Consider the following 10890-nt stretch of genomic DNA (forward strand, 5'->3'; position numbering starts at 1 on the left):
GTATCCACTCATTAGAGACGACATTCATAGGGTCAAATGGCTGAAACTCTTGCTTTATCTTTGTATTTATGTAATTTTTCTTCTCCTTATCTTGTTGATCCCATAAAGTCATAACAGAGTTGTGAAACTGTATAGTGCACAATTGTCGAATTCCTGTCTTCATTGCCTTCCCTGCACTATTCATCATAGGTGCCCCATCCCTGATTATGTATATCTTGTTGTTGTCATGGTCATGTGCACCCCAAGGAGTGGAAGGTGAACCTATGGGTGTGCTATCAACAGATGAGAGCGAAGGACGACGCTCACATGGTGGTGGTGTCACAGCATCTGGGGCACTACCACCACAACAACCTCCCCCTGAAGACCTACTACGTGAGCGACGTCTATGTGAAGAGGTGGTAGATCGAGCTATAAGAGGAGTGGAAGGCTGTGTGGTATGAGGTGCGGGAACTGCTGTCGTACCTACAGGTGTGGGAACTGCCGTCGTGAAGCCAAATGGTGAGGCAGATGTCCCTACTCCAGAACCCCAAAAAATCTGAGCCATGGCTCTCTGCTCTAGAGTCATGGACGAGAAAAAACCATATAACTGCTCGGGACTCATGCCCTGAGGTGTAGGGTTAAATGAGAAATCAGGACTGTAGTTGAGCGGCGGTGAGTCATCACCCATGGCCTGTTGGACAAAAAACCATATGACAAACTTGTGCGCCAACGTGGATCTTTTGGATCCTCTTTAAAGACAACCTGCTCACAATGCTCTGGGCGCACAAAAGTATCTTGCTGATTGGTCCATACCTTTGTGGAGTCCACTTGGATGAGGCCACTCTTGTCTCTATATATATATAGGAGAGTGAGTCTCCATAACTTTCTTTCAAGTGAGAGCTTATGGGAAGTGGAGCCCTATATGTAGCCCACCCCCCAAGGAGTGAAGTGAGCATGTGGGATAAATAAAGCCTTCACCCTTCCCCCACAAGCAAATAGACTGTTTTGAGGACCATGGGAGCTCCGAATAAGTGAACACTGTGCTGTAAAGCACGCTAGGACCCTTTAAATGATACGCTCGTCTCGAGCTATCACACGCCTTAGTCCAGGCTCAACCATAAGTAAGGGGGTAAAAAACCAATTGAAAATAATATAAAAATAAGTAAAAACGGGGTGCGAAACACCCAAGAAACCACTTGTGTGGGCTTTAAGGGTAGTTACCAATGCCCGTAGGGTACCGACGTCACATGCATCTATGCTCTGGTCGAGTGCTAGAGTCTGAGCCATTAGAAAGCGTTTCAGTTTACGTAGGCTCACACCATGCCTCCACGTTAGCATCTTGGCCTTCAGCTGGAACCCAAGGAAGTGCAACCCAAGATCCACGAATAGCGGATAGTGACTCATCCTCTGACTTAGAAGCCATGGAAGGGCACCCTACCAAGAACCCTGAGGAGATAAGCCAAAACATGCCATTTTGGGCCCCACAACCCGGATCTAGCATGTTTAGTCATCTAATAGAGACCTTTAGTAGAGCTACACGGTCTGAACATGCGACAAGCGAAGTAAACGAAGAAGGAGGGGGGTAGTAGATTCACCATTCACATCTCACGTAGACCCTACCCTCCCAAAGAGTGTCCATGTGGATATTCTACCCACTTCGTTTAATGAAGGCCTTACTGAGCTACTACCTTCTGACGCTCTGCCTAAAGTAGAGGTCCTTAGAAGTCTTTCCATAAGAAGTGACATTGCGTCCACTTCAAGAGAACCGTTTGGCACACCAAGTCTAGATGAGATATTTCTCAATGAAAATTGGGAATATGATCTACACACGGAGACTCTGACTGACCTATACACGGGTTACACATACCATGTAGGTTGGTTAGAAGTCATACGATCTACATCTAGTGCCACTAATCTAGAGGAGCAACAACAAATGATATGTGAGGTTATTCATAGAATTATCCGATTTGAGAGGCAAAATAGTGGAGTGGACCTAGTTTCCACTGGCCCTATGAAATTTTTGGATACGGGCAAGGCTAAACAACCAACCCTGTGTCACAATTGGAGACTCCCTCGGTGAGTCCCATAGACCCTTCGTATGTTGTTTCGCCTGGAGTCTCAATGCAGGTTGAGCCCACGAGCAGTAACTTTAGCTTTCCAAACTTGGCTCAACTTTTCATTAGGGAGAGTGCACCTGTGACCACTGTAGTTAGTATGACACCGCTACCTAGTGGAACAGTACCTACAACAGTGCGTGCCAATGCCTATCGACCATATGTACCTATCCCTACTCATGCTCATGTAGCTCCTATGCCTCTTAGTATGCAAATGGAAGAAGTTTTTGAACACGTGTGTGATTCCTTGGAAGAGCACAATGAGCTACATAAATGTAAAGTCGTAGGCTTAACCTTGAGTGGAAAAGCCGGAGATTGGTATCGAACTTTAAGGGTTGAAGAGCGTACTCCTTATCCTACTCTCAAGAGATTGTTCTTGAAAGAATCCATACGTGAGGGTGTGCTTTGGGGAGTAGCATCTCAACTCCAAAAAGTTGAACGCGAGGAAGGGGAGTCAGTGAGAGACTTTATTAGTCGATTAAAGCATCTAAATTCTCGCTGCGCTCCCGATGAGCGCTTCAATAACAACCAACTGCTCGATAGATTCATCCGAGGATTGCGCCACGAGGACATATACAATGGCCTAGTCATTAGAGGTCTTATGATGTGGGAAGCAGTCACTGCCAATGCAATCCAGTTAGAAGACAACTTGATGATTGCACGTAAAAAGGTGTCTTCGGAGACAAAATGTGTTAGTTCGCAAGTATCTGGGCGGCACGAGTCAATGACCGTAAAACTTATCGCCAAGGAGCCCAAGATATCCGAAATGTCTGTGATGACTGACCTTACTAAGGCTCTCCAAGAATACTTTAGGGGTAATCGAGCTCCTCAAAATAGCCATATGTACCCAAGAAGAGAGCAACAATGGTGTTCGGTTTGCTTAGGACCACATAGTACGAGTGAATGTCCCACATTCAGAGTCAAATTCAATGGGAATTGTAATACATGTGGTAAGTATGGCCATCAATCTAAGGATTGCCTATAGTACTTAAGTGTATGTTGGCAAATCAGGCACCACTAGCCTGGTCAAACACACCTCAAGTACCCGCACTGATGCCTGCACCACCTGTCGAGCAACCGTCATAGCACATAGTTCCAAGGAACCCGAATGTAGTCCAGTCTGTGCCGTTACCACCGCTAGTGCTAGGACCACAACCTCCACATCCAAGGATTACCCCTATGAACCAGATGGATTGTGAATCACATAGTGCGTGTGGGGATTATGAAGAGGAGATAGACCACACTCTTCAATATGGGATCGATACGTTTGAAATGACTCCCTAGTTCTACATGGAGGATCATTTCGGGCAAGTCAAGCCTGTATATCAAGCGGCTTCTCTCGCCACAAGAGGGCAAAACCTTAATACCTTGGCAAGGAGACCCCCCTTCAATGCTACGATTGTGGTGGACCGCATCGTGTAGCGGAGTGCCCTAATAGGCTATAGAAGATCGCTACTCAAATGCAACCAAATCAAGGGAGCACATCGGGAATGCCGGTACTTACTTGTAATCGTTGTGGCATAGATCATTTGATTGCTCAATGTCCACATAATCCTAGTGCACCCAAGATTATGCCATTGAATTTGATTGAGGTCACCAACCAGGCACGAGGAACCACACCTGTTGTACTCGTGAATGTAGTTACATGGTCAATGCTTCAAAATCAAAACTACATTCTCAAAGAGAGGGATACTACATCAATTGCTCGAGCAAAGAAAAAGAAAACGCGGCGAAAGAGATCGCTTAATGCCTCGAGCTCCAAGCCTAGTTCAAAGACTAACATAGGGATAGGAGACGACCTCGTGTATATGAATGATCCTGAAGATGATTCTGATTTAATAGAAACCATGGGGACCAAAGCCACTACCTTAAGGGAGGAACCCACTCGGGAGCTCAACGAAGGGGAATCAAGTGAATACATAAATCAGGGGAAACAAAAGGAAACTCCCCCGGCCCCACAACCAAGTTAGCTAATGCCCTCTGGGCCACCCAAACTGACTGAGACTCCCCAAGACAAGCCATGTGGGCCAAAAACCCTCAAGAAAAAGATTGGAACTTACCCAAACCCAGTTGACGAGATTGAACAAGTGCAACACTTAAGGGGTTTGGTGGAAGAAACACAAAGAGAACTGGAGCCGACGAACCCGAGAAAAATCCAAATTCCAGACACAGTGTTTCCTACGCAAATTCAGCCTCACAGGAACCATAAACCGTTAGCTATACCTAGTATCATTCTGGAAGAAAGTGAGGATAGGACATCAGGAAGTGGGCAACCGCCCTTCTTGCTTGAAAGAATGTTTAGTGAGCGAATGCGTGACCCCATCGAAGAGGAAGTGATTCCATCTTCACCAGTCCCTAGTCAAGGGGCAATATCTCGAAAAGTACCGTTGAATGTGTCCAAGCTAATGGATTTCATGTCCTCTGAAATCAGAACCACGGTCATATCCAAGTTATACGGAGATCCTGAGCTATTCTTAGATCTTCGGGCATTTCTCAATGGAGAACTGAAGGCGGGGTTACCGCAATTTGCAAATATGGATAGACCCGACACGCTTCAAGATGAAGGGGAACATTGGGATCTACAACCCAACCTAGATGAAGACTCGGTCGTTGAAATACCTGTTAACAAGTTGGGACAGTACTTTGAAGGTGACGAATCTAATGCAACTCTCCCCATTACTACCAAGGGATTAACTCTAAAGGGAATCCTCGATGGTGGTGCTGGAGTGAGCATTGTGACTAAAAACTATTGGGAATCTATGGGAAGACCTCACCTTGAAGTCACATAGTGGTTAAGATGGCAAACGGAACTATTGCTAAACCTATTGGAATGTTAAGGGACCTTAAGATCAAGGTTCTGGGGTACAAGGTAAGACATACCTTCATTGTAATGGATTTCTCCAAGCATCCTATGTCATATCAAATAATCTTAGGATGTCCTTTCATGAGGGAAGCACAAATGGTGCATGACTGGTCGAAAAACCATGTCTACCTACAATTCCAGGACTCTGTCATCATTCGAGTTGATCTTGAGAATGGTCGCATGCATCCTTTAGGAAGCAAGGTTATCATCGATAATCGATCGGATACCCCTATCCACTCCGCCCCATTAAGGTATTTCTATACATGCAAAAAAGAGACTGATGATGGGAAAGATTCTCCTTATATGGATGTCCTACCGGGTATGACTGAGTCAGATAACGTGGATTGGGTACACCTAGCGGCAACCATAGACACATGGGGAAATAGAGGCACAAGTTGGGTAACACTTGAGGGGCAAGATATGCCACCGTTAGTGCCAATAAACATGATAGGTGTTATGCACTTGACTCCTGATGGGGCGAGAAAGTGGCAAACTCCCCTGACACTGACAATAGCGAAGACTCTGACCAATGCAACTCTGAGTCATCTGAAACTCAAGAAGAAACTGACTCTGAGCCTGATGGGAGGGATGATTTGAATATTCACCCAAGTGTGGAAGTAAGGTGGTCAAGGCCTAGGACGGTGACTTCCTGCAGTTCAAGAAGAAACTGACTCTGAGCCTGATGGGGCGAGAAAGTGGCAAACTCCCCTGACACTGACAATAGCGAAGACTCTGACCAATGCAACTCTGAGTCGTCTGAAACTCAAGAAGAAATTGACTCTGAGCCTGACGGGGGGGATGATTTGAATATTCACCCAAGTGTGGAAGCAAGGTGGTCAATGCAATTCTGAGTCGTCTGAAACTCAAGAAGAAACTGACTCTGAGCCTGATGGGGGGGATGATTTGAATATTCACCCAAGTGTGGAAGCAAGGTGGTCAAGGCCTAGGACGGTGACTTCCTGTAGTTCATTCGAGAGTGAGGGGGACACAAGTGACGATTGACCAAGTGAGTCCGAAACTGATAGAAACAAAAAGCAAAAGCTTAGTAGGAAGAAAACGAGACATAAGCGACAACGCTATCGAGCTAATGTACGAGCTACAATAAACAAAGAGAGATCCACTACAGAATGGCTTAGTTATGTAGGAGCTATTGACGCTCATCGGAAGTTAGCGGCGGATAATTGGGGACAATACCTCCAAAGTGTCATGTGGTGTATTCCGCAACCTCATGACGTCACCCAATTAGAAATCAAAGAGAAGCCAAAACTAAGTCATACTGCGAGAAGGCGGCAAAACCAAGAGTTAGCTCAGCAACAAAAGGATGCGGAATTAAAAGGCAAAAACTTGGCACAACAAGAACCAGTAGACTTACACCCCGCACCTGAGAATTTCAAATCATTTACCACAGGGGAACGTAATGTGGTCTACACAAAATCCCAACGAATGCCTACCAATGGGAGTAGTGGTGTCTACGATGGCCTGGCAGTAGTTAAGGAGATAGAACTAGGAGATCCAGGTGAGGAGTCTAACCCAGTTTTTATTGCTCAAGACCTCACCCAGATGGAGGAAGCTACACTCAAGAAGATTCTTAAGAAATTCAAAGACATATTTGCTTGGACATATCATGATATGAAGGGTGTTCCACCCTCGGTGGTGCAACACACGATTCCAATGATTAGCACTTCTAAACCAGTCTAACAATGTCCCTACCCAATGAATCCTAAGTACGCAAAGATTGTACAGGAGGAAATTGAAAAGCTTGTAAAATGTGGATTCATATACCCTATTGAGCACTCAGAATGGGTTTCTCCGATAGTCATCGTACCAAAGAATAATGGAAAACTCAGAGTGTGCATTGATCTCAAAAAGGTTAATGCAGCCACCAGAAGGGATCATTGCTTGAAAGAGTTGCAGGCAAGGAGGCATATAGCTTTTTAGATGGGTACTCTGGTTACAATCAAATCACAATTGCAGTAGAGGACCAAGCTAAAACAGCATTTATCACGGAGTTTGGAGTGTTTGCCTTTCGCGTCATGGCCTTTGGCTTGACCAATGCACCTGCAACATTCCAACGATTGATAAACACAGCCTTTAAGGAATATCTAAGGGACTTTTGTGAAGCTTTCTTAGATGATCTTTGTATTCATTCCTCTTGGGACAAGCACTTGATGTGTTTACGAAAAATATTTGAAAGGTGTATATTATATCGCATCTCATTGAATCCTTTCAAATGCCAATTCTGGGTTAAACACGGAGTTATTCTAGGGCATATAGTGTCCAAAAATGGGATTTCCACCGACAAGAGTAAAATCAAGGTCATTTTGGAATTGCCCCCACCCACCAACTATAAGGGAGTCCAACGCTTTATGGACCATGTTGGTTATTATCGAAGGTTTATTTTATTCTTCGCTGAGATAGCTCGACCGTTGTATAAGCTTCTCATCGAGTTTATTTGGACCGAAGATTGTGACCGTGCATATGAGCTATTAAAGAAGGCCTTCGCGAGTGCTCCAATCTTGCGAATGCCTAGCTAGGATTTAATCTTCCATGTGCATATTGATGCATCAAACTTTGCTATTGGGTGTGTGTTAACTCAACCTAGAGAACACAAACTTTGCTATTGGGTGTGTGTTAACTCAACCTAGAGAACACAAACTAGACTACCCCATTAACTTTGCCAGTCGTCGCCAGTTGAACGATGCTGAGATGAACTACACAACTACGGAGCGAGAAGGGTTGGCAATGATATATGCAGTAAGGAAATTTCGTTATTACCTCCTTGCCACCAAGTTTGTTTTCTATGTGGATCATCAAGGATTGTTGTATCTGGTAAACAAGCCATGCTGCTCCACACAGGAAGAATCACACGATGGCTATTGATTCTTCTTGAGTTTGATTTCACTGTTGTCGTGAGACCTAGCAAAAAACATGTCATGGCTGATCATTTGTCTCGCATACCTAATGGTGAAGCTCCTACGGGAGTTGATGATAACTTACCTGACACTTCCTTGTTCATGGTAGAGACAATGCCTGAATGGAGAGAAGATTGTTACTTTTTTGGTTAATGGCTTTCCACCCAAGGAGCTTCGTAAAGATCTAGCTCGAAAGCTGATCAAGGAATGTGAACCCTATTGCCTGATAGCCGGGACTCTTTATAAAAGAGGAAAGGATGACGTTCTTAGGCGTTGTGCCCGAGAGGATGAGTATCTATACATTTTGCAAGAGGCACATATGGACGTAGCCGCTGGTCACTTCTCAGGAGACTTAACTACACGAAAGATCTTACAATCAGGGTATTGGTGGCCCACTATGTTCCAAGATGCATCACTATTTGTGAAGGGTTGTGATGAATGCCAACACTACAAGAAACCCCAGTGGAAAGATCAGATGCCCCTACACCCAATTAAAGTAAACCAACCATTTGAAAAGTGGGCTTTAGACTTTGTAGGTCCAATTAGCCCAGCGGCCCGCAACACACAATCTCGCTATATTATTGTGGCCACCACTGACTATTTATATGACCAAATGGGCTGAAGCGAAAGGGACACGTAAGGCAGATGCGAGGACAACAAGCAAGTTCCACTTTAAAAATATAATCACACGCTTCGGTTGTCCTTTTGAACTTGTGAGGCGACAATGGTACGCATTTTATAAATGAAGTGATTAAAGAGCTCACAACAAATTTCATGATATCCCATCATAAATCTGCCCCTTATTATCCGCAAACGAATGGCCAAGCCGAGAGTACCAACAAGACCTTAATCTCTGTTTTGACAAAGATAGTTGAAGCTCATCGCATGGATTGGGATCTAAAGCTTACGACAACTCTATGGGCCTATCGTACTGCGTACAAAGTGGCTATTAACTGCACACACCATTCAAAATGGTATATGGCCAAGAAGCAGTCATGCCATGGGAATTTGTCATTCCTAGTCTTCATGTTGCTAATCAAGAGGGTTGGGATGGTAATCCCTTTATGGAGCATATATATATCCTTGAGCGACTAAACGAAGAAAGACAATTGGCTGTGTACAATGCCCTTGTGGAGAAGGATAGAAGGAAAAAATGGTTTGATTGCCACTTGAAAGACAAGGACATCAAGGTTGGGGATAAATTCTTGATGTATGGAGTGCGTAACGAAAAGAAGAAGCTCAAATATGCTGGTAAGGGATCGTATAGAGTATATGAAATTACCCCGCAAGGTACCATCCGAGTGGAGACTCTCGACAGAGTTGAAACTATTGGATTCCTTAATGGGATTAAATTCAAAAGATACTATGATCCCTTGATCCAAGAGGAGTTACATGCAATCCATCAGAAGAAGGCAGCTAACGAACAAGCTGAGCTTAAGAAGATACAAGCAAGAATTGAAGCCAAAGAATGTCAACAGCGTGCTAGGCGCCAACGAGAAGCCAACTTGGGGATTACGCAAGCATTTTTCGAGGAGGCAGAGGAGGATTCACGAGAATCTGACCCACCTCTAAGATACCCAATTGAGTTACAGAGTCCTTACGGGGAGGTGCTATATAATGCATTATTAGATACATGACCTCAACACAATTTGCTATCATATGGCGTGTGGTGTTAACTTGGAAAACCACCTTTATCCAAGAGTGCTATCCAAGTTAAAGGAATCAACAATAAGAAAACCCCTGTCTCAGGAATTCTGCACACTCCGGTTGCCTATGACAAGGGGACCATAATTCAAAGCTTTTTGATTATGCCTACTGGTACCATGGAGGGAAGTGTAAACTTAGGGTGCAAATGGATGTTAGCCACCAAGTGCAATATTGATTGGGCAACCAGGCCAGTTACAACGCAAGAATCCACTCTCGATCTGATCGCTCAAAATCTCGCACCTAAGTGACAAAATGCTAGATAACGAAAAATCACAAAGTCCAGTGGCAAAACCATCTTTGATTGTTTGCCACCCCTCTAACACTTCAACGCCAAGAGTAGAAACAGGCAGTGTGGTCTCCAAGGCTCCACTTACTATGCCAAAGAGTACATACAAATGGGTCCCAAAAGCTTCGTTAATAGCTACTACCCTTGCTCAATCTCATTCAGTCAAGAAGCCTCGTAGAAGGAAAGCAGCTACCCACCCGAGAAAGGACAATATAACATCACGATGGATACCTAAAAAGTTATTAGTAGCCCAAGGGTACTACGAGGGGAATGACCAGATTTGGGTCCCTAAACATAAGCTGAATCCCTCTACATCACCTGTAAAACCTTGCAAACCAAATGTTGCCACCCCAACGACAATTCAAGACCGTGGTAATGGAAAGGTAACAGAGTGCTCCGCAGCACTTGTTCCAGAGCTAGTTTGGATTCCCAAATGATATCGATCAATACCACCTAGCTCAGGAAGGGGGGAGCCACATGAAGCTTCTAGTTTCTCATGCCAGGCACACGTTGATATAGAAGTTTCTTAATGCTCTACACCTACTCTTGTCAACACCCAACAAGAAATCGATGAGTCTATGTCTCCCCTTATAAAAGTATCATCGGAAACCATTTCTTCCATTCGTTCATGGGAGCGTACACTACCATCTCTGCAATTTGATGTGGCCACAAGGATCATAAAAAGCTATCTGCCCACATCACCACCTATGACCCGCTGGACAAATTGGTTCCAAGAGGCAGCAACATCATTGCAGAAAATATGATCTACCCAAGGAAAGGGGGAGCATGTACTCATGCTCGACATTCTATTGCTTCCTCCCTAACCTTCTCCCCTGACCATGTAATTGCCAAATTCCAGGGATGTATATATATAGCTTCATACACAGAAAAGAAAATAAAAGAAAAGAAAAATAAAAAATAGTAAAAAGATCAAGAGCATATTAAGAGGAGAAATATCCGTATGCAATAAAAAATTAGATTGACCTGTCCATAAACCTACTGATGCTATATCTGTGTTTGCAGATATAG

The sequence above is a fragment of the Cibotium barometz genome, chromosome 4 (assembly GCF_041138505.1).
Source record: "Cibotium barometz isolate CiBa-2024 chromosome 4, ASM4113850v1, whole genome shotgun sequence".
Lineage (NCBI taxonomy): Eukaryota > Viridiplantae > Streptophyta > Polypodiopsida > Cyatheales > Cibotiaceae > Cibotium > Cibotium barometz.